The sequence below is a fragment of the Chondrus crispus genome, genomic scaffold, assembly GCF_000350225.1.
Source record: "Chondrus crispus Stackhouse genomic scaffold, scaffold_13, whole genome shotgun sequence".
Lineage (NCBI taxonomy): Eukaryota > Rhodophyta > Florideophyceae > Gigartinales > Gigartinaceae > Chondrus > Chondrus crispus.
The window spans coordinates 556139-580697 of NW_005179004.1; positions in this window are offsets into that span (position 1 = coordinate 556139).

The window sequence follows — 24559 nt, forward strand, 5'->3', positions numbered from 1 at the left end:
ACAAACCAAGAAAAGGGAAGAATCCCCTTTTTTTCTTGCATCAACAACCAGAACGCCCCCTTTCCAAATTGAAGCATAGCTAGGCCAGTCGAATCAGAGACAAAAACTCGTTTACAGTAGTTACAGATACAGGTCTTGTCTCAGTTACAGCCCATTCAACTCTGAATTGCGGTACCAATTCGGACATGGAGAAAGTCGCTTCAACTGCTTAGTGGGGAAGGACAGTTGGACGGTCATAGACTGCGGGATGTATTGCAGTCACGATTGCGTTGTCTATATATTTTGCGCACCGTGGTGATAGTTGAGGTACGCGTAGATATGATAACGACTTGTCGTGACGTGTCCATACAGTCAGGACACGACACGAAAGGATCCACATCAGTGAAGTACAGCAAGGCAGCCAGGTTTTTTTTTTTTTTTTTTTGGTTTTGTTTTCACTGGCAGCTCTTGCTTATACTTTAGAAACGGCAACCTCAATAAACAAGACACAGCACCGTAACTTGCTCTTGTTTTGTATATCTCTCCAGAGACTGGACACTTGCGCATAGATATTTAGAAAACCGTCCCCGCAGTATCACGACTGCGTGCGCTATCCACAACCCTGCCACTCTAAACACAGTAGTTGTCAAATCAGGACCGGAACAACAAGGCGTGGTTGGTCAGCAAAAATAACGGTTTGTGCAGTACCGGCCCCATGCCATTTTCAGTGCATGGTCGCGTTCTGTTTGCTATATGCAGGGCAGAAAACATGAAGGGCTTCTGGGAATGGATAATTCGGACTTAGGGATAGAATTTGCGTCAAAAGGCGAGCATGCAGATTCCTATGCGTGATCCATTACTTGGCACAGGAAGGCTGTAGCACGATGCAACAACTACGCTGAGAATTTGAAGTACTATTAAGGGACCTTAGTTGCCGCCACACGGCGGCGGCCTGTCGCCTGCAACATGCATTCGACAGCCATCTGTAGAGTACCATGACAAAGACACGAGCGTTATGCAGTACAAGTGCTGACATGGGATACAGTGCAGTAATTTGAAAGGAATCTGATCTCAGATGTGTCCGAGAGAGTGTGAACGGCACTTTGCGCATTTTGAATTTGCTTCGACGGCCAGGCTGCGTACTAAGATCATATGAAGGCCCGCTGATCTCATCAGGTCATTTGTGGTAAGCTCTACTTTGCAACTGCAGATCCGGAAATGAGTCTACTGTACTTGCTCCACTAGTGTCTATTGGACGGACGTTTTTGATCATTTGAGGCGAAAAGAGCCTCATCTGAGGCTTGGAAAATAATAACATCCTCACGGTTCAGAACATCAGTTACGCCCTGTCGAAGTGTCGAACATGACTGCAGTACCCTGTTACATGCCCCTTCACTGCAGCTATAATTTCAAGCACGAAGTAAACCACCACCGGTCCAGCCGCCATCTATACATATATTATGCCACTTAGAAGCGTTTTATTGTATTCCTTAATGCATCAACATTGGTCTTGTGAAAGGATGTTCCAAAGTGGTTTGTGGCTACTGAGTGCTTCAGGACTCTTGTTGCGAGTGCATAGATGTGCGCTCCTCGCACCAGTCGCAGATCTAAAGTGGCAGAGGCCATTTGATTGACTGTGAGGATTTTTCCTGTCTGTCAAAGCATTAGAAAGACCCTCCTAAATACCGTGCATTCTAGGTGCCTTCAAGGGACTTGGACATTGTTTTTTACTCTTAATGTTACTGTTTCGCGGTGACTATGGCTTTCAGTTCTCCTTCTTTGCGCCAGAAACGGCGCGGCAAAAAGGCCTCATACTGTATGAGGCGAAATCCTCAAATGAGGCGCATTGTCCAATAGACACTAGAGTGTGCTGTTTGGTCCGTGTGTGGATGGCAAATTTCCCCGGTTAAGCAGGGTTCAGGCCGATCCAAGGTAACACGTTCTCGCAGTGATCACACACTCCAGAGATGTGCACCGCGATCGGTTAGAATAGCTTGTGAAGAAGGAGTATCCATCAGCCAGCGCAACTGTCATCAGTTGTGTGTGTACCAAATTGCCCATGTAATCTCCTGCGCACTCTTCCTGATGTAAACAATCATCGACTGTTGAAGCAACAACCGTTTTGTATGTCATTCAACAACGTCGCACTAGCAGTGGGAGATACTACAGTTCTTACGAATACACTTAAGTTCAATCGAGATATTCCAACTGACTGCGTCGGTGACCAATAATCCTTCTAGATGTTGCAATGGGCAATGTCGGATCGGTGACGGAAAGGATGGTGAACACTTTGAAGGCTGTGCTGAAGGAACGATACCTCGTTTATTCCGCAATCTATCTCTCGCTTCCTTAAGACTATCGGCCCTGCGCCGTCGCCTGTGGGTGACAGTGCGTGGTGTACTGCGTGTGCACGTGTGCACGTGTGCACGTGTATGGGTATGTTACAGGTACCACCTGTAGGCTTGATTTACACAACAATCAGGTGCTTTATCAGTTCTACTTCGCGAACAACACCTTTCTCAATGTGGTGCCAGAAAGAGTCCGATGCCCCCTCGACCTCTGTGGGTCGGGGGGCGACGGCGGCTTTATTGGAGTGTGCGGGATCTTTGCCCTAATGGCAGTGCACTGTCTAGTGTGCTGTCTTATCTGGGTGGAACCACACTCAACGAACACACACAACAGAAGTACCCTAGTGTCTAGAGGACCGGCAATTTGCCTCATATGAGGTCAAATGCTCTACAGTAAAATGTAAACAAAATCTAAGATTTTCGCAAGTATAGAAAAAAAGGAGCACAATTTTTACAAAGTAGAACTTTCAAAGACTACAAAGACAACTATAAGCGACTAGTTAGTAACTGACAAGCCAGCTCAGTGGTCTGCAAAGATCGCTGAGTCTTAGAGGCCGGGGTTCAACTCCTCGTTGAGCACTTTAGTGGTCGAAAAATCCCTTCAGGGATCTCAATGGTTCTTGTTCGTGACCTGCAGCCCCGGACGCTTTATAGCGCCCACTCGAACATGAGATTGAATACGGTGACATCTTATAAACGGGCATTCCGACACGGCTGCAGGTCTTCCAAGCAGCTCTTTAGACGTAGGATAGAACCATAGCGAGCAAAAGGAGTTTTTGTCTCTTTGTGCTCTATTTTACTCAAATGTCAGTTTTAATAGCCGAGAACGCCTTAAGCACTAGTAGTACTTACCTTTGTAAGTAATATCGTGTCGTTCGTCGACTTGTTTCTTAAAACAGTCACGCCCAGTCTGGTGATGAAAAGGTATACTTTTTGGTTAAAATATACCTTGCAGGCTCAGCAAATAAACTTTGACTTTTTTGTACCTTTGCAAATATTGCATCTGGATTTATAAAGAGCACAAGTCTACTCGCCGGATGCGCTTTTCCGCTTGCGAGCGGTTGGAGTTAGGTGAGTACCAATTCCACTGCCAAACCCAACATCTTCATCTTCAACAGCACTGTCTGATTCTTGCTGACGTAACGATATACGATCATATTTGTTATCAATCAACTGGTCAGCAAGCTCACAATAAAACTGATTTGGAGACATCCTAGAACCATCTCCTTTTGCTCCTCCGTACAGTTTCCATGCATTCATAATGCAAATGGCCAATGACGAAGTGTTGACACGCCTAGACCACTCCTTGACTTCGAACTTCTTTTTCAAGCCGAGATCATCCTGACGAGATCTATTGTGGCTGTCAATCTGAGAGCAAGTTTCATAATACTGCTGTCAGACTAATCGCGCCATGACGTGTACGCCATCTCTCGCGGTAGATTGGAGTTCCTTCGTTGGATGTTCTGACAGAACTAATAAAGTATCTGGGGTCTCGGTCCACCCACATCACTGCCATAAGGTGAGGCCCGGCCACCGGCTTTGACACTAGTGTGACGTGCTATCCCTTTTGAGCAATCTCCAGATGAGATAGATATTTCATCGGATATTTCTTGGTAGATGTCTTCACCACACCTGTGAATCTAAGACTTTTTTCATAAAGTGATTCGGCCGTGTGGACAGAAGCAAAGTATGAATCCGCGCAGACACACGATTGGTGAGAAACCATGGCTGTAACAACCTCAAAGTCACTGCGGTTCCGTGTAAGTGGTCACTTTCAAAATCCTTTAAAGAAGTCTCCTCAGCTGAGACGACGTTCTCAATTCTTATTATGATTCCATTTTTCCACATGCAGCAGTCTTCAACTCACAGCCATTCTCGGGTTTTCGGTCCATGGCAACATAATGAGGAAGACCGGTTTCAATCCAATCTCCTCCAAGTCCATACCAGCGTGACATTTTCTCATCAACGCAAATGTTCTGTGATGGAATCAAATGAGATGCTCTGTGATCATTGATTGCGACCATGAAATCCCCGATCATACCCCATCTGTCATTTGAGTCAGCTAGAAAGCTGAACGTGACATTCTGACGAAGCTCCTCGAATCTTCTGCGGGAGATGATGTTTTCGAATTGAGGTTGGGGGAGATATTTGCTGGTTTCCTGTGAGCTCCAAAGAGACCTTCTGGTGCTGAATTCAATCCGAGTCATAAGGATTAGCACCCCGAAAAACTTCAAAATTTCACCTCTTGTAGTCAAGCGAAGTCCCCTTGATTCTATTGCATCGTTGGTGTGGGAAACCATTAATGCCAAGTGCTCCTGTGGGAACATCCACATGAAGCAGTCCATGGGATGCATTTGAGATGGACTGTCACCACGGGATATAATCTCATCAATCGGTCCAATCACCTTCCATCTTCTCGGCGGTATCATACCATTTAAATGCATCGTGACTTCCTCACGCTTCCAGGTCCGGCCGTGGACATTCATGAGGCCATCTTGGGAATCCATTTCGTCACTCTCGCAGATCCTCGTACTCGGGCTCAGTGTTCCTTCCAGTGGCGTCACGCGGTCCTCTGTAGGCTCCGGTCGCGCATAATGTTCAGTTTCTTGATGGATATGATCTTCAGGGTCGTCATTGATCAGGTCCATCACTTCACCAGCCTTGATGTTATCTATGCGAAGCGTGACTTCCTTGACGCCATCTGATAATTCCCATTTAGCCCTGACTGAAGTGACACTGCAACACTTCACTTCGTCAGTTTTCATGCCGATGACAGTTCCCGTGACCGACTTGATCTTCCAGGCGGCTCCATACATGCGACGACATTTACTCTGAGCTGTGAGCAGTCTTGCACGAGTGTGGACGCGGTTACCTGCAATAATTCGAGGATCATTGACGCTCACCATTTTGAAGAAAATTAGGGAAGAGGAAGACGAAAGTGTTGATTAGGGAAGACTGCAATACAGGATTTAATGTTTTCTGGATTGCCAACGTTTAGTACTTTAGTCGTAAGCTTTTCACTACAGTAGCGATAAATTTCTACATTATTCGAATTGCAAAAGCCCGCCTAAAACTGGCCTCATATGAGGTCATTTGTCACCTAGACACTACAATGCGCAAGCAGTGATAACAGCCAGCCACACCGGCTCTCAGGCATCCACCACACAGCAACTTCTTTCTCCTCCGCGTCCGTGTCGTGACCCCTTCCTCCCCCCGCGTACTCCTCAGTCCATCCCCATACGAACGTTCCATGCTTCTGTTCCGCACGCGTCCGCGACCGTTCCTCTCAATCTGCCACCCTTCTCTGCGCTTGCATTCCAGCGGGCGTCTGCCCTCCCTTGTTCCTCAATTGGGCCTGAACTACCACTCGTCGGCGTGTAAACGAGCGCCACGAGTTCTGATGCGATGACAACAGATCGCTTCGCGTCCTTTCGTCACTATGAATTAAATGCACTGTCCAGTACCTTAGCGAACTCTTCTACTGTAGAATGTGAACGTGTCCCTACAGTACACCAATGTACGACACCTAATTCACAGAGTCCTACCGCTCCCTGCTACAAGCATTACACGTAGGACACTCATGTCGCTAATTACGCAACTGGTATTATCACACTTGTTCTGTGAGCGCTGACACGACTGCGTTTTTATGGGTAGTATCACACTCCTCCCGTCGTCGTAGCACGATCCGGTTAATGATGGCGGGGGCGGGGGGTTGCACACCTGCAATGTTTTTGTCTGATGTGTGAATGGTCGATAGCGGTTTCGTGAGTATGTCCGCGAGCATTTCCTGCGTCTGTATGTGACGGATGCTGATGGCGTTGGCACGTTTCTGATGGGAAAGATAGTGGTGCCTGAGGTCTATTAACTTGCGGCGTTTTGTTAGACTGCTGTTATTTGCCACTCGTATGGCTGCCTGGTTGTCGATGTCAAAGGAGGTGGCTTTCTGTGTCAGCATTCTGATATCGTTGAGCATTGTTCTGATCCATGTTGCTGCGCTGCTGATGTGGCAGCGACATATCCCGCTTCACATGTCGACAGCGCGGTGATCGATTGTTTGAGCCATCCCCAGCAGATTTGTGTGCCATTGTACGAATGGATCACGCCGGATATGGATTTGCGGTCAGTTACATTGGCAGCAAAGCCTGCGTCGCTGTATGTTTCGAGCAGGTTCGGTATGGCATTCGGTTGCAATTTGTGCCTTCCAGCCTTGAATATGAGGCCATACGTTTAGGTGTGTTTGAGATAACGTATGAGGCGCTTTAGTGTGTTCCAGCGACGCGTGGTGGGGTTCTTGGCTACTATTGATAGGCGGTTGGCGACGTAGTAAATGTGTGGTCGCGTGGAGTCTGCAATGTATCTGATATCACCGAGCAGCTGTTGATACTTTTTGGTGACGTGTGGCATGGGTTCGTTATCGGTAATGGGTCCATGCAGCTTTGTCTTGTCGTTGTAGGGGGTTGGATTTCTGTTGCATGTTTCTAGTGCCAGCTTTTTACGACGTACTGTATTCCCGCGGGCTATGACGCGTGAATCGATCCGTCCTGAAGCCTTTTCACAGTCCAACCAAGTAGTTGTTTGGTTCTCCCAATTGTTTGATGTCATACGCAGTGGCAAGTATGTCTGCGAATTGGGGTTGTAATGTTTTTGACGTACTGATGATGGTGAAGTCTTCCATGCTGATGGACATGATGATGGTGTGGTCATTTTCTCGTTTGTGGAATAGGCACATATCGGCTTCCGATTGATGGAATCGGTGCTTTTTGAGAATTCTGAACACTGCCCCGATGTACGTTGTCCTGCTCCCAGTGTGCCGTAAATATTTTTGTTCAGTTTGCCCTCCTAGTGTGGGTGGGCATATGTCCCGCCGAATCGCGGGTGCTGGCGTACGTACACCTGTTCACTGCCAGAGTGGTCAAAGTTTTCGCCTAAGTACGCGGCTTTTATGTCTATGTGGGCAACGTGCATGTTAAATGCTGCAGAGATGGCGAAAAGGATCCGGACGGTGGTTTTATCGGCCATCTACGTCATGGTTTTGTCGGGGTTGGAATGTACATGGGAGATCATCTTGTCTCCTCTGGCAGAGCATCTTGCTTTTCTTTAATTTGTTTGCCCTTTTTCGTTTCTTTTGTACCTGTATCCCATTGTGAGTGGTATAATCTTCGCGGTTTTGGAGATCCGGTGGGAGGGGAGCCATGTGACGCATTTTTGTTTGTCCAAGTTGTCGAGCTCTTTGTTGTGAGCTTGTGCCGAAAGCTTGGCTTCCGGACAATTTTTTGCTTGGCCATGGTGCACGGGTTCCGGGGTTGTGTGTATGATTTGGGTGGGGGTTGGCTTTGGGGTGAAGGGTTCGAATACAACGCGGACGTTGTGATGGGGGTCGAGCTCTTTGTGATAGAAATTGAAGTCTACTGTACGCACTTGTCGCTTTGTGCCGTCAGTGGTGTTATTACGACGATGTGCCGTGCGTCAGTGGCATAGAGGTATCTGGCTGGGATGGATCTGTGCTGCAGTTTGTGCACTTTTGTTGTACCTGTGCCTTTGCGTACATGCCCGAGTTGACCAAAAATGAGGAACTGGGGGACTTGTGGCGTGCATCCGTGCCATATTGTGCTTGGTATTTCTCCTGTTCCCAGGTGGAGTGTGTGGTTGTATTTGAACGCGGCGTCCTTGACTGCATCCTCCCAGTGTTCGTTTGTGTCGTGCACAGGCACGCCCCTTTCTTTTCCGGGACACCTGTCCCCCTACTAGGACACCTGTCCATGTGGACACCACTCGGGCCAGAGTACCTCCCCCTCCACGTGCACACGAGTACCAACCGCCACGTGTAACCTGGCGTCTCTGCCCCTCTGTCCAGGCGTCAATCCCCATGTGTAATGGTTGTCATACCTCCCCACGAGGAGTTTCTCCGGCCACCGCCGCCGCCGTTTTAATTTAGTATTTTTAGTTTAATTAATTATAGTTCCGACGCCGGCTAGTATATAGCCGACGTCCGACCCAAAAGTAAACCTTACGAAGCCTTCGGTCTACAACCTTAGCCTTCGAAACTAGTAGTTGTAGCCTCGCGCTTAGTATTAGCCTACCGTTATACTACGCGAGCTAATCTACTTCGCTCAGTTCCCACCTACCTCTAACGCGCGCGTCTCCGTTCCCTATAGTCCCTACGCGCACCAGCCTGTCCCTACCGCTCCGCCCCTCCTGGGCGTGTCCTTTATTTCCTGTTACCCTTTACTTCCCTACTGCTCATCGCGCCCGGCCCCGTATCGGTTCCTTACAGGTGGTTTCCCTAAAACCCACCGACGTGCCCTTGAACGCGCGCTCTGCCCGAGGGGGATCCCACCTTTCCCCCTCGAGACACCGACAACCACATTACGACGGGACGGGTTGGGGGTTTCGCCCTCGACCGGGAGCGGACCTCCCAAAAAACCAAAATCAAACCACTCCCGAAAATCAAAAAACAAATAGGACAAGTGGACGGAATTGACTGGCTAGGACGTCTGGCGGCGGTTCGCGTCGACTCGTCGCGTGTTTCCATGGGGCCTCGCCGTTGGCCCTTGTACCTCATCAGGGGGTACAGGGCTGCGCGCCGGTCAGTCTAGTTCTCGAGTCCGACGCTGTCGGGTTGCTGCCACAGTGAGCGCGCCGGAATTCGTATCCGTTTGTTTCGACAATACCGAACTACCCTGTTGTAGTCGATGTGATGAGCGGGCTCCCACGTAGACTCAGCGGCATCGTAGCCGTACCAGCGTACGCGGAACATGGAGAACTCGTCATCTCCAGGGCTGTGCCCTGTTAATGAGTGAGCGACGTGAGTGTCGGGGTGGACATCTGCGGGGAGGGCAAGAGGTGGTAACTCGGATGATGGCGAGGGGGTTGGCGCGAGGCAGGCGTTGGGTTGAAACATGCACTTTGCGGCAAGACGCGCTGCATCGGCCGCGGTAAGCGCTCGGTGGGCGCGGTCGATCGCCAGAGAGGCGGAAAGGCCGACGCGGCGGGGCGCGGGTAGCTCCGTACGGGCCGCCGGTGGATCGGGCGTTACAAGGACCTCCTTGATCGTTCGAGAGCGCGTAGCTGCACGCGTGTCCGTCGCTTCCCCGACCGGAGAGCGGAGTCCGGCAAGTCACCAGAGGGAGTCCGCGGTTTCCCCGCCTGCAATGGCTTCCATCAATCCCGGCGTGCGCGACGAAGCGAACGCCGATGTAATGAGGTTCACCTGGACCGGAGTATGGTCGGGGGAGTTTCCATCCTCCCCGTTGGACTCCACCCGCCCCAGCGGGGGATCCTCCACGTTGCTACGCAATGGGGTGCCTTAACGACTCGATCACGAGAGAGCCGGTCCTTGAGTCCTGTCCCGCGTAGGATGATGACGGTGTGGTCGTCCACCTGTACGACAGGGAAGGGGCCCTCGGTTTGCGGTGCGAGCATGTTATTCACCCGGTCCTTGTCGGTGTTCTCCTCGGACCGCAACGCGGCCTCGCGGTTCACGAGTACTTGATCGTCCACCATGTAGTCAGGTGTGGGGTAGCGGATCCGATTGTCAAAATCGTGCTTGTACCTGCTCTTGTCCGGCCAGCAAGTTGCGGCTGGCCGTAGACATCAGGCCGCGGAGCCATGCCAGGTATCGAATCTCGAACTGCGCCCTTGAGACGGAGGGGTCCAACGACGGCGTTGGTTACAAGGACAACGGACTCGGGGTCCGGGATAATACCAGGTCGAACGGTCGCATGCCGATCATCCTGTTCACCGTACATTTGTAGCCGTACGTCAGAGCGTCCGTGTACTGATCCCAGTCACGTTGATTATCGGCGAGGTAGTGCCGGAGGGTTGGTACTAACGTCCGGTTGAATCTTTCCACCTGCCCATTCGTTTGGGGGTGATATGCTGTGGTAAACATGCTCTCAATTGAGAGTATCTTGCACACTGCGAGGAAAAACCTCGACGTGAATTGTCCTCCATTATCGGAGAGAAGTTTCACTGGGGCGCCGTATACGAACATCCAGTGGGAAATGAACGCCTGAGCGACAGTCTCTGCGGTAATCCTCTGGAGCGGAACCGTTCTGGTCAGCTTGGAGTAGCTGTCCGTCATCACCAAAAGGTAGCGGTCGCCTCTTGGTGTGCGCGGAAGCTCGCCAAGAATAGCGATGGAGATGTACTCCAAAGATCTAGCTGGGGGAATGTGTTCAGCTCCGAGTTGTACTTTCGCAGTTTGATGCGGGGTTTCGTGCAGTCGGTCACATCCTCACTATAGAGTACGCGTCCACCGACATGCTGGTCCAGTAGAACCGCTGTCGCAGCGTATAGAACAACTGCCTGCTGCCCGGGTGACCGGATGTGGCGGGGTAATGCGACAGGTACAACAGCCTTTCACAGAGGGCTGTTGGTACTACGATTTGTTCTACACCGTCGAGGCTGGCTTTCCGGCAGACCAGCCCTTCCTGATTCACGAAGAATCGGGACCAGCGCAGTTCGGCGGACCCTTCCCCCTTCTCAAGACGGGAAATCACCTCCTTGCAAAAGGGGTCGGAGTGCTGTTCACGAGAGAATTGTTCGTGGGTTATCGCGGCCATAGAGGCCGGGGGGTCCAGCGCGGAGCAGCCCGCGGTGATTTCGACGTCCGTCCGGTCGAAAGTCTTCTCTTGGTGCTGAGGATCATCTTCGCAGTCCATGACGGCATAACATGGGATCTCCCGTCGACAGGGACGGTCGTCCCCCCCGTAGATGGGATACGACTTAAGGCTTCGGCGAGGCAGTTCTTGATTCTCTTAACGTAAGTTGCGTCAAAGTCATATTCGGCAAGGCGCAAGCCGCACCGGGAAAGTCGGCCACTCGCATCGGCGAGGTTCATCAGCCATCGAAGGGAGTGGTGGTCGGTACTGACCGTGAACCGCTCCCGTTCCGAGAATGGGCGAAGCGTTTGTATCGCTCATAATATGGTGAGGCAGTTCTTCTGGCTTATAAATAGTTGCGTTCCGCTGATGACAGCGTGCGTGACCAATACCCTACAAGGTATCGGAGTCCATCCTCGTGGGCTTGGAACAGGGTACAACCTAACTGAGCGTCTGACGCGTCGTTGTCGAGCGAATACTGTATCCCGATTCTTAGAAGCTTCAAGACTGGGGGTGAGACTAAGCACTCCTTGAGCTTGTTGAATGCGGTGATGCGTTCTTCGTCTAGCTCGGGGAGGACATCTGGCTCTCCTTTTCGGAGCATGGCCGTGAGGGGCGCCGCTATCTTGACGAATTGATCGACGAAACGTCGGTAGACATTGCACATTCCCAAAAACGAGCGCAGCTCGGTTCGGGTCCGTGGGGGAGTTGCTTCTGAAAGCGCTTTGACATTCTTCGGGTGGACTTGGAGTTCGCCCGGTCGAATGATGTGGCCCAGGTACTCGACAGAGTCCTGGAAAAACTTACACTTGTGGAGTTTGAGTGACAATTCCTTCCGTTGGAAAGCACAGAGTATTACATCCACATCTTGGAGGTGTGCCTCGTATTTCTTGGAGAAGATTAGGATGTCATCCAAGTAGATGAGACAACTCTTCCAGCGGTAGCCGAAGAGGAGGATATCCAACATACGTTGAAAAGTCGCCGGGGCGTTCATCAACCCGAAGGGAATACGCTTGAATTAATACGTCCCGGCGTGGCACGTAAACGTGGTTTTCGGTCGATCCTTCTCCGCGATTGGTATTTCCCAGTACCCGGAGTTGCATTCAAGGGTAGATAAGACCTTGGCTTCCCCGAGTGTGTCAAGACACTCGTCTCTGCGAGGGATTGGGTACGTGTCTCGCACGGTCAGCGCGTTCAGCCGTCGATAATCGACGCAGAAACGGAGGCTCCCGTCTGACTTGGGGATGAGCACGACGGGGGACGCTCATTCGGACTTGGACCGGGAGATCACCCCGCTGGCCAACATCTCGTCCACTGAGGCTTGTTCCGCCTCACGGGCGCGTGGACCAGCTCGATATGGCTGACATCGAAACGGCTTGGCGCCGGGGGTGAGTTCGATGCGTTGTTCCGTCGCCCGAACTTCGCCCAAATTTCCATCTCATATTCCGGCGTACGGCGCGAGCATGGTGCGAATCTGCCCGCGCACGTGCGCCGGCAGGTGGTCTAGGGGAACCGCGGCCCGCGGAGGGGATGCCTCCGCTGGGGAGCGGGCTCTGCGAGGGGGCCTCTCGCCCAGTAGAGGGGGCCTCCCCTCAGAGAAATCCGCAGCCAGGACCGCCTCCAACGGCGTCGCCGTGCGCACCATCGCCCGAGCATGAGGATTGACGATACCAACGACTTGTTTCTTCGACAGCCTCTTGTTGGCGGACGAGAAGTTCCCCACGAGGACCTTGAACTCTTGCAACCGGGTTTTGTGCACTACCCCGTTAGAGAGGGAGATCCGGTGATTCACATATAACTGCGGGTTCGCGTCGAGGACCGAGAGCCCGGCCCGTCCACTTGTGACGTATACCCAGGTCTGGGTGCCCGCCGGAATTTCCACGTCGCGAGACACCTTGAGCTTCGGAGAAATCCTCCCGGCGTTAGGGGCATACTCCTGCTCAGGCGGAAGGGGCGGGGCATTCGCGGCCCGAGCCGCCGGTTTGCGGACGATGGGTATCTTGGTGCAATCGTCCAATTCCACCACCTTCCGTTGTGGGTAGATTGCTTTGACGAACTTGTCGTTAAATTCACTCCCCGGTATGACGGGGGCGGCTAACCGTTCACAAAAGATGAATGTACACTGCATGGTGCGGTCGCCTAACCGCACAACGGGGGGATTTGGCCGCTCGTACGCAATAGTCTCCCATTGGCGTCAGCGATCATCGGGATTTGACCCGTAATAACCAGCGCCTCCCATCCGGGGGGCAGCGTGCCGACACGTACGAAATTGAAGCCAGCTCCTGTATCCTATATTGTAAGCTGGCGCACCAATATCGACGGTGACAATCCAAGGTCCGGTTAGACCTTGTAATTCCTCCGGGACAGTGCGAGCACTGTCTCGGGATGTTTAACACTCCTTGCAAGCGGGGGGGTGTTTCTCCGCCAAGGTCGGCGTAAGATACCGAGCTGGTCGGGGTCGGCGTTTCCCTGGGATAACGCAGTCCCTAGCAGAAATAATGAAAGTAAGTGGTCGGTTTTGTTAGGGAATGGTTCATTAGATGGCACTGTAAAGATCGTGAACTGGTACATAAGAGGACCATGTCCTCAGCAGGCCTATATCTTGAATCGAACAGTGAAACTGTCCATTTTTTGTCTGTTCTGTACTAATTATATTGAGGCAGACCATTTGTTGACCAAACAACGACCAATTCAAGTTAATTTAACATTTAAAATCAACTCGAACGACTCATTCAGGGCGAATGAAGCGGTACACAGTGGAACGGAATCTCCGCCATTTACTGGTACAATATGCACCGATCATGACTATATAATCGTCCACAGCATCAAACGCACTATATATGCGGCTTGTTCTGAGGGGATGCGGCGCGGCCGAGAAGAGTACGTGTGTGCACGTTTCGCGATGTGATGACACTAATAGACACGTGTCCTGGGAGGTGGATCTCATCAACCGAAACGATTGGTGTCTTTCTTGATGGCGACAAGTTTGGGCTGCCTCTTCCCTACCACCTATCCCCTCCTTCCTCATCGCTCTTCCTCATATGTGGCACGATAAATAGGCAGTGCCCTGAGCACTAACACCAAGTCCGGTCACACACTCCACCGCCGTATCCAACTTTTGCCCTTACGTTGCATGTCTCGTCGAACACTCTGTCAAATGTTGTAGCTTACGGACTCTTCACGTTTCTGCTCAAAATTTCAGGTACACTTGCAAAGGCTTCGATAACCGTCGTGTAGGCCTCTCGTCTCTGCCCTTCCTCCCACTTTCTTGGTTATATGCAACTCCTTGTGCTGCCGCGCCCCATGCTACACGATATAGATTTCTTTTTCTTCAACGTTGTCATGAGGGTACTCTTTGACACTGTTATTCTCGGGGCCGCCTCATACCCCTCTTTGTGTGTCAATGACAACGACCCATCGCTTCAAAGCAATTCTCTTCTCGGAACACAGCTCACAGCTCAGAGGAGACGCAATACTCCTGTTGCAGTTCCTCAACCTGCTTCCCTGCCCTTCAATTATGTTAACTTTTGGGAGAATCACATTCAACCGCTTGGCGAACAGCGACCACGATTACCTAGAGATGAAATTGATTCTTCGACCGTGATTCGGGTCCAAGACCGTAATAGTGTTTCCTGAGACCAATGGCAGCATACGGTCGACTGCGTACCCGACCGTAGTTGGTTTGACTTGGAATGGGCTGAAAATGACAGAGACGTCGTCTTTGTGAAAAAGAGAAAACGTCACATACAGAAAGCTTCTGCGTCCCAATGCAAGATATCACGGCGAAGATGAAAAGCTTCGCAAATGTGATGGACCCGCAGACTGCGTTCCTGAAGAGTTTTGTACGAAAGACGTCGTTGTTGACTACCCATTCTGTATCCCTCGCAGTTACATAGTCGTAAAACTTTTCTCGAGTTTGAAGTTGCCTCCGTGGACCTCCTCTGCCCGTCGCGTCGCCTCCTATTTCCGGCCCTCGGCCACTTCTCGGTCCTACCCTTCCGCAACCCGCGCCGCCGATAACTGCGTCCGCAAGTTCCCTCCCGCGCACCCGCCGCCGCCCACTGGGAATCACTCCCGCTCTTTCAGTTCATGTACGACCCCACGCGCGACTTCACCCTGGTCCCCGCCTCGCTCACGCATTGCCTCCTCACTAACTTGCCGTCCACCTTACCACCTCCACCCTCTTCCTTTCCCCCTCCCGCCAAGCCCCGCCACAATCCTTACCACTTCCTCCCCACAACTTCAGCACAGCGACACCCTACTACCGCTCTGCCCTTAATTCACCACCACCTTCATCTCCCTTTCCGAAATCCGTGCAGTTTTTTCCCTCGTCCGCCGTCCAGAAGATCATCCCTTAGCATCTCTGTATCGATAAAGTACGTCTTGTGCCGCGTCTGTTTCCCGAATTTCACCTCCTTTTCAACAGCCGGTATGTGCCGCTGAATAAAATCAACCCCTTCGACCACTTTGTTGCGAAACAAGGCGGGATCGTCCCGACGGTGGCGGGAAAATCTGCTCCGGTGCACCTCGTCGCAGCTCATCAACAACCCACTCCACAAAAGCGAGCAAGAAGACATGCTCGGTACCTTTGTAGAATACGCAGTGCTAAAAAAACTGTTGGACCCAACCGAAATAAACCAACAAATTCGGTTGCCGTTCTTCAGCAGTTGCCTCTCCAGTGCAATGCGCATACTCCCCGGCTACGTAGTAGTTGTTCCTGCGTGCCTCCCTAGCAAACCTACTCGCTGAGCCAATGTGTACAACCCGATCCTCATCCAAGAACTGCGACTTAAATTCCATCCGGTCCCATCACTTGATGCTCTCGTATGACTTGATAAGATCCTGAGCGGCGGAAAGTCCAATACCAAGTCGTTCGTTGTAAAAATCCGAAAGTAACTGGGTCATTTTCACACCAAACTCGTCCGTACATTTTTGGACAGACGACGGACGACACGTACGACACAGTACAATTTTGCTAAATTCAGGTAGACTGGAAGCTATGCAAAGGCTCTCCCTCGGAAGTCTGGGAACTTCGTCTCTTCCAATCCGCATTTTTATCTTGTAGCTGATGTAGGACTGCTGGAATTTCTAGTGCTCTTAGACGGACTCTGTTGCTTTGTTTCGTGCATTCAGACCATGCACAGTCTCTCCAATGAATCTTTCCATTGCGAACTGTGACACATTCAATGGGGGCCGCAGTTTCGAACAGAATCGGCAAGATGCAGAATGTAATGAAGAGTCATCTTGCAGACGTTTAGTTGCTCTGGTAACCCTTCGTAGAATGTATCCTCGTAGAACTTGTAGAAAATTTGAGCCGTCTTTGAAAGACGGTTCACATCGCTGTTAGTTAACGACGGCCACCCGCACATGTCAACTATCTGCACGAACAAGTGCCAACCCTCCATGATGTGCTGAGGTAGCTCCCTATCAAACACTACTATTGAGGACTCGTGGACAAAAAAATTCCATTCGTCTGCTTTGAAGAGCCCTCGCTGATTCAGGGGCCGCGGGTTTCTTGAATGCGAAAAAACCCCGGTCCCAAACGAACTCAAAGCTTTGTTAATGGCCTTCTCTTGGCAGCGGCTTATATATTCTCTTTGAAACAAAAGGTTCACAAAGTCGGTACACACGTTGATGAGCAACAAATGCATATAGTCCAAGGAAACACTCCGATACGGAATCAAGGTCGAGCGATGAAAAAGGGCAGATCTTCCAATGATACCACAGTCTTTGCACTTTTCTTCTCTGGACTTAACAGCACCTCTTTGTTTTGATTGTCTCAAGTCTACAATTTCCGCAATTGCCTTTTCCGTTTCCACGACTATGCGCATTTTTGGTGCACCGACATCAAAGTAAGTCTCTTTCTCCCGTCTTCGGAGAACGTGAAGCTCGGAAAGTAAGGGTGTGTCCTTCGAACTGCATGAACTAAACAGTACATGCATCCTCGCAGACATTGTAGCCTTTGAGCCTACACAGCTTTGCAAGAGCTGCAAGGTCACCTTCAAGCAAAAGCATGTGGCATTTCACAGTTACTTCGCGACCGTCCCAAAGAGTGCAATCCATACCTCTGGAAAGATCCTCCATCTCATCCAAGAACGGAGTCAGAAACGAGAGAACATCTTTCGGCTGGTTTGGGGCGGGTATGCATACAATCGGAAGCATATTCTCGGTTTAAACTCTTTTATCCGGCGGGAGGTTGGCGATCATACATACGAATGGCCAATTATGGTATGTTGACGATCTGTATGGCTGTGCTCCATCTCCAGATATCACGACGAAAATGTCGTTCCGTACAGAATCTTTACCCCCAACATCTTCAACGATGTCTCGAAAAACCGACCCCGAGAGAACGTCCCTGTACAAAATTCGTCTGTTTGGTTGAGCCTGTCAAATGCATCATGCAGTACGGCATATAGTTGCAGTCCGTGATCTGGACTTTGCAGCCTACAATTAATACGACTCCATATTCGCATGTGCCCATACTGCTTCTCCCTGCCAGTGCAAACATTCTGTGAGCAAGTCCCTAGGCTTCCGTTCGGAAGGACTGACAAATGTTCGTGACTGTCCCAACACATGTTGTGCTTATCGATTACAATATCTTCAACCTCATACAGCACTTCCCTAAACCTTTTCCAAGTAGTGATGAGGGCGTTGTCGAGCTTCAGGAGATCGCTCATGGCTGCATCCGTGACTTTGTGTCTCAGCCAGAAATTGATGATCCCTTCATGATAGCGAAGGATCAACCCCAGCTTCGAATCTTTTTTGTATTCTGTATAAGAGAGAGGATTAGATTTGGAACTCAAAGATCCGGAGTCATATTGAGAGCATGAGTACCCCTTGTTTACTGCCGAACTCTCGTTGTACAGATTCCCGCTTTCCGCACCAGGAATGACCTGTTCGTCAATATGAATTTCATCGTTGCTGTAAAGGAATTCTTGCGAGTGATTCATGCCTGGTGTAAAGCTTCCATTGATGTCGCTGCTGATTGAAATAGGTTCTCCTTCCAGGCGAAGATCGCCTTTGACATGCGACGTAACGGAAGGCATAGTTGTAGTGTTAATGTTCGGCGAATCATTAATGAACTCGTCCGGCGGGATAATGCTATTCTCCGAAAAAAAGCTTGAGTCGTGTTGTAAATAGGTCTCGTTTCGCAGTGAAGCGTCGTATCTGTTAGCACAAGCCCTTGGGACATTGTCATTAACATCGTCGTTCAAACCGACGCCATTTCCTTCGAAATGTGATTCAGTCTCAGCACTAGCAGGGCTGGTTTGAGAACATGAGAGGTTGATCAAGGGGGAAAATTGCTTGGCCTGGTGTTGTACGGTTGCGGAAAAGGCAGAACACAATTGGACTCGTGCCGACCTTCGGCTCGCAACACATCTTCGGCAATTTTTTTGTGCTTCAGAGATGTAACTTTCGCCCTTGGGCGGCCTCCGCACTTGCACTTGTAGATTGCAGGGCAGAGAAAGAGTTTGCTTGCGGAAGGTAGAGGCTGCCTGACAGAAGAGAGAATTGAAGTCATCAGGGCGCAGAGCTGGCATGCATGTGCGTTGATGCAGATTATCTCCGTCTCGATGCAAAGTCATGGTATGCATACAAGTCAAGAAACGGAAACAGGGAGGATAAGCGAAATGTCCCATTCTCTGAGCTTACGTGGACGCCAAACGAAAAGTTCATATGGGATGAAACGAAAATGTGCGCAAACATGAGGCATAGATAAAACGTAAGCGGTGTATACATGCAGACAATAAAAGTATTCGTTGTAACATATTTCGAGCTCTCGTACCGCTTGCGCAATTTTTTTGAGCATCACCATTCAATGAAATGTCCAACATCAACACAGTAATCCGAAAAGCTTGATCAGATTGATTACAGGTTGCGTCAACTTGTTGGTGAGAACCAAGAACTGAAAAAAGCAGTCAGAAAACTGGACACAGATATTCAAGATTTGAAACGATCCCCTCTTCTGCTACCGGTTGAAACTGATCCGAATGGAACTTCCCACAGGTTCTCTGTGTTCAAAGGTGTGATACCGTCACCCAATATTGGTCGATCGTCGAAAGAATCATCGTTTCTCTCCCTTGGGAAAGAATTAAAACCCGCAATTTATTCATACAACGAAGGCATGGAAGACGAAACTCGCAAGATTCTCCAGATATGTGAGACACCCAACTCTTTTTCGCGCATGGTCATGAAAACGGCGCAACGAATCATTGCGACGTGCAAGATTTTTGGATGTCACATGAAAACTTTAACCTACCATGATATGAAGGCAGTGTACCACAACGATCTGCAAAAATTCCAACGGATAACCTTCAACTCGCAACACCTGACCGAAGGTGTTGCGGTACGAGTACTCGCGCACTTCCTAGAGCGCGACGCGGAGCGCCTGTATACGAGCTATGCGATGAGTGGCCTCCGCGCCGGCCAACTGCACGAAGACCTGAGCTGGCCGGGGCTCGTAAATCAATTCATGAAACGCTACCTAACCGACGACGTGTTAGGTGAAGCGTACGACACTGTGGCCACCGCGCGACAACAATCTCACGAAACGGAGAACACGTTCACGGACCGGCTCGAAACGGCAGCGTTCCGATGCACGGCGGTGTTCTCCGAACAGTCCCTCGCGCACTACTTCGTGCGGGGACTGGCACCTGCGACCCGTGCCGCAGTTTCCGAGACAGTGCAGCGGCTGCCGAGCCTCCAGAAGACCGATCTTCCGACCATCCGCCGTGTCGCAACGGCGGAAGGAACCACTTACCGCGCTCGACGCGGTTTACCTCTGCCGGATTCGAAACCCGCAGGGAGGGCTGGCAGGTCTACGAAGTCCGCCGCGACAAGTTCGCCCGCCTCTACCCTCCATGTCGGGGAGGATGAGTGGCAGACCGACCCTGTCCTCATTACGCAAGGAGCAGGGCCAGTAGGGGGTCGACCCCCTTCACCAATGTCGACCGGAACGACGTCGAGCTACGCGACCGCATTCGCGGCCACCCCAAGAGCGGCCAGGGGTACGGACGCCCGGGTCGCCGAGCTCGACATCTCAAACCGAGATACCGGAGGTGAAGCCCATCGCGTGCCTCTCCTCACCGATGAGGAGGCTCGTCACGCAGCGACCTTCACCTTAACGGACGGCAGCACGTATGTGTGCTGGCTAAGCCGTACTTACGGACACGCCATGTACGCTTGTCCGTTCCTGTCACCCCAACGGATGTTCACAGCGTGCAGGAACTACTGCTACCAGATGGAGACGCGCCCCGGAGCGCGCAACTTCCTCCGGCAGACGGTCAGCGAGGTTCGTCCCCCGCATCAAGGTTACTCGAATCGGTCGAGTGGGGGCGCTCGCTTCGCTCCCCGTGGAGGCGGGTATTGTAGTGCAATGCGCCTTGCAGGCAGAGACCGCGGCCCGATGGTCCAGCAAAAACAACAACAGCAACAAAACGAAGAACTGCCGACGGCACAGCGCTACGGAGTGTCCGACTCTGCCTTCTCCGTTTAAACTAGCTTGCGACTCGTAGTAGCTCAGATACTTGATAGGGGGCACAGAGAAATAGCCTGGCCCGGGATCGTTGTGGTAGAGACTTGCGAAGAGGACTGCTCAACGAGTGTGCGGTGGGGCGTGTAGTTGGGTACCCCGGTTCCACTGGGTTGTAAGGCCAATGCTCGTTGATCTTCTTCGACACCTTGTAACGCGACAAGGCCTTCGACGGGAGCGTCGCAACGCAGTCCGACGGGATGAAATGAAAGTAGCAGCGCTACACCGACTGTGCCGCCCAATGGCTCGAAACACCTTCACCGGTTCGGTCGCAACCAATGGTACCAACACTGGCTTGTACATACGACAAAGCCCTTCGAGGGAAACGTCGTTGCAACAGTCTCCGTCGTAGAATAGGTCACAGTAGCAGCGCTACGTCAACTGTGTCGCCCGATGGCCAAGACACCTACACCGGATCGGTCGCAACCAATACCGATGGTACCAACACAAGATAACGGAAATAGGTAGAATTAGAGATAGAAAATGATAGGGAAACAAAGGAAATGGAAAGGGAACCCCCGAGCGCTAAGGAGAAAGTAATCTTTAGTAAAAGGGAATGTCTTGTGAAAGACGGACTCCGACCAAGGCCATATCAGACTCTGGCAACTCGGGTTACTTTTACTGACTTGGTGGTCAGCGGGCTAAGGTATATATCGCCCAGCCGGAGTCACTACCGTAGCTCGCGGCGCTAGATCCTAGATCTAATGTAATGTCAGCAAAATTAATACTGACTAATTAACTAAATAAAATTATTAATTAAAATAAAAACTGTGCAAATATTTGCACGTGTGTCCCCCAATCCCGGACTACAGTATTCACATTCCAACTTAGTTTTTCCCCTCACCCCCTTGTGCAACCCTTTATTGCAGTACATATCCCCCTCCTGAGCGTCCTTGCACATCTGCTTCGCTCCTTGATCTCCAGCTACATTTTCCATCTCGACTCTTTTTCAGCTTTCTCCTGACCGACGGTCGCCATGGGCAAGGACAAGACGAACCTCACACCTCCTATATCGCCGAGGCGCACGGGCGAGAATGTTATCCACAAGCGCCTCGGAGTTGGCCACGCTTCCCAACCTTGAGCTTTCTGTGGTCTTCCTTCCGTTCCCCAACCTCCCCCTGATGATCCTCCTACACGACCGATCTTCCAACTCACTTCCCAAATTAATCCTTCACCTCGTCGCTACTCTTTGGTTCTGCAATCTTGGCGTTCGCGATAGCATGAATATCGAAAATAAATTTGCCGACGGCGCTGGTATATGACCCGGTCACCTCCCCCTTGTGTCCATCCATTCCTTCGATTGGCGAGCCGGCATTGCCGTTCCTCCTTCTATTTTGCGCCGCTCCTCCCCTCATGGTCGTCATGGACTCTCCGCGCGGTTTATGTCCGCTGTCTGCGATCGACTCGAATTACCACTGACCGACGGTCTCATACCTGCCAGTTATTTTTGTGACACCTGGCAGTACCGTACTGAAGGGGAGCGGTCATACTTAGAAAAAATGATCAACTGGACCGCCGGGGATCCCGTAAGAGAGGCAAATCGCCTTTGGTACAACCAACGGACTGCCACTAACGAAGCCATGTTCTGGACGCGAGCCATCATTCCGGAAAATTTCCGTCATCTCAAACGCGGGAACCTTCCCTTCTTCCAACATACTGTACGAGCGGAGCGTCGACTCCGTGCAGACACCGGCTACTTCGTAGCATACCACATGCTAGAGGCGCGAGAAATTGCGCGAGACCATTACACAAATCGTTATCAAAAAATCCCTTCCTGGTGAGGACAGTTCGAAGTGTGTCAGGGTTTATGGGCGGAGCTTGGTCCTGTGCTCACTTATGACGAGAGATATCTTTGCGATCCGCGGCACGGGCTTTGGGTCGTATTTCTCACCGAATGGTGTATCAAAGTGGCAGCGACATTACTCTGGGAAACCTATGACTGCTGGCGTATTTGGTTTCTGCTTCCCAAACTCATCGAACTCATGAGATTGCTCGATTTCACAGTCCCTCTGGGCGGTGCGGATGTTGATAGCGAAGTCCATTCGCTGCTCGACAAAATAGAGAGCGTGAACTGGGACGCGATTCCACGTCAAAATTCTTCCCGCTCCGTTGCCCACCAACGCCCATCATTCTCCCCCGGACGGACTCACTGTGCAGCAGGCGACTTTGCCTGGTTCAACCCGTGGTCAAGGTCCCTGTGTTCGGCGGCGGAGGCTCAGCTGAGCCGTCGATTTGGGAACCAAATTCCGCTCCCCATCACCGAACTCGGTACTCACAGACCCCCGAGTCTCTAATATCTGCACAAGGCCATCACCACCTTCGTCTCCCCGTCCTCTCGTCACTCCCGCTACGCCTCCTGTAGCACCTGCGGCTCCCTCAACCTCCATTGTCCAGCCGGTCTCCAGCTGTGCCGTCAATCCACGTGAGGTCCCAGCTTGTCCATCCTCCGCCATCTCTCCCTGCACGCGCTCTCACCCCAGCGTCGTCGTCAGAGGTCAGATCTCCAAGGCCAGAGGCCACTGGGAGCCTGTCTGTCCGTGCAATTCCCAAAAGCGGAGGGGAACCAACCCCTCTTCTCCTCTCTCCAAAACGTGCCTTCAAACCAGCGTCGCGTGAAGCGACTCCTCCGTCTCCCAAAAATTCCCAAAGGGCTTGCCCTGCTTCTGAGGTCTATATTTCCCTTCTGCGGGTTCATAGCGTGGCGATAGCAGCCATTAAAGAGACTTCGTTGGAGGACCTCAGGGTCCTCGCTCGATTTATCACTTCTCTCCCGGAAGGGAAACCCTTCTGTGAACCGCCTCAGTAAACTACCCTCACGCTTCGGCTCATGACCTAGTACCTCGTCGGGGTGACGCTTTGTTAACGACGTCATCCTCATCCCTTGCAAGAATTAAAGAGATCTCCCTGCGTACTCATTTGTTCCTTAAATCACTCCTCTTTTCCTCCTCTTTTTCGTATGCACCCCGTCGCTGCGGTCGCATCTTCTTCTTTCCACTTTCCTTCTCTTTTCCTCGTTACCGTATTCCTTCTCTTATCCTTTTTCCGTGCACCTCTGCTACTGCAGTTGCACATCCCCTATTACCTTCTCTTTTCCTTCTCTTGTGGTCACGTCTGCTACAGCACGTGCATCCCTGTTACCTTCTCCTCCACTCCTTATCCACAATTTCGTTCTCTTTTCCCGGGTTCCCCCGCCAGAGGTCGACGACCGTGGTGTAGCATAATCGCGAAGGGGACTATTTACTGCTGGGGGCGGCTACTGTACACCCATGACACGTTTTACAGCGCGTGTGCGCGCGGCTGTAAGTACGCGCTTGCTGCTCGCTGTGCATGTGTACAGCGTGACGATCCGGAGTAAGGCGCGCGAGCTTACCGTGTAAGGCGCTACCTAGATACTGTAGTATATGTTATGATAGATTATTTACTTGTATATTAAATGACAGGGCGACCGGCGGCGGGGGGAGGAGAAGGAGAAGCACGGGCTTGGTACCAGATCCTCCACCGCAGGTCTAACCCCGTCCGCTTATTCTAAACGCGTTCTCTTAACGCGAGCGCGTTAACTAGAAACTAACGCGGGTAGCGGTCGCGAACGTACGCGCGCGAGCTGGATCCGCCTCCGCCCGTCGGTGCTAGAACGCTAACTAGCGCCGCCCCGGGGCGTCGAGCGCGTCGAACCGCTCTACCGCGTACTGTGTTCGCGTCCGCTCCCCACCGCTCTACCACGCTACCACCGCCCGCGTTCTTTTCTGGTGTGTGTGTTTTTGTCCTCTCTCGCGTTCACACGTCTTCGAAGAACCACAGCTAACCCCCAACGCGACCGGGGGTTTATGCTACATTGGTCTCCCGACCTAGAAGGCCACACGATTATCGCGAGAAGACTATCCTTCGAGTCCGCGTCCGCACGCGTCGAAATGGAAGAAGGATCCGCCCCCTCAATTCAATCCGAGCCAGCGAATATGGAGTCAACCGCGTTCCGCACCTCCGAGTCAGCCGCGCTCCGCGTCCCATTCGGCGGCGGTGGCGCAGGTCTCAGTGACCGCGAACCGTCGCCTGAATTATCAGAAGGCCGCGCACGCGCGATGTATGACCGGATCGCGACG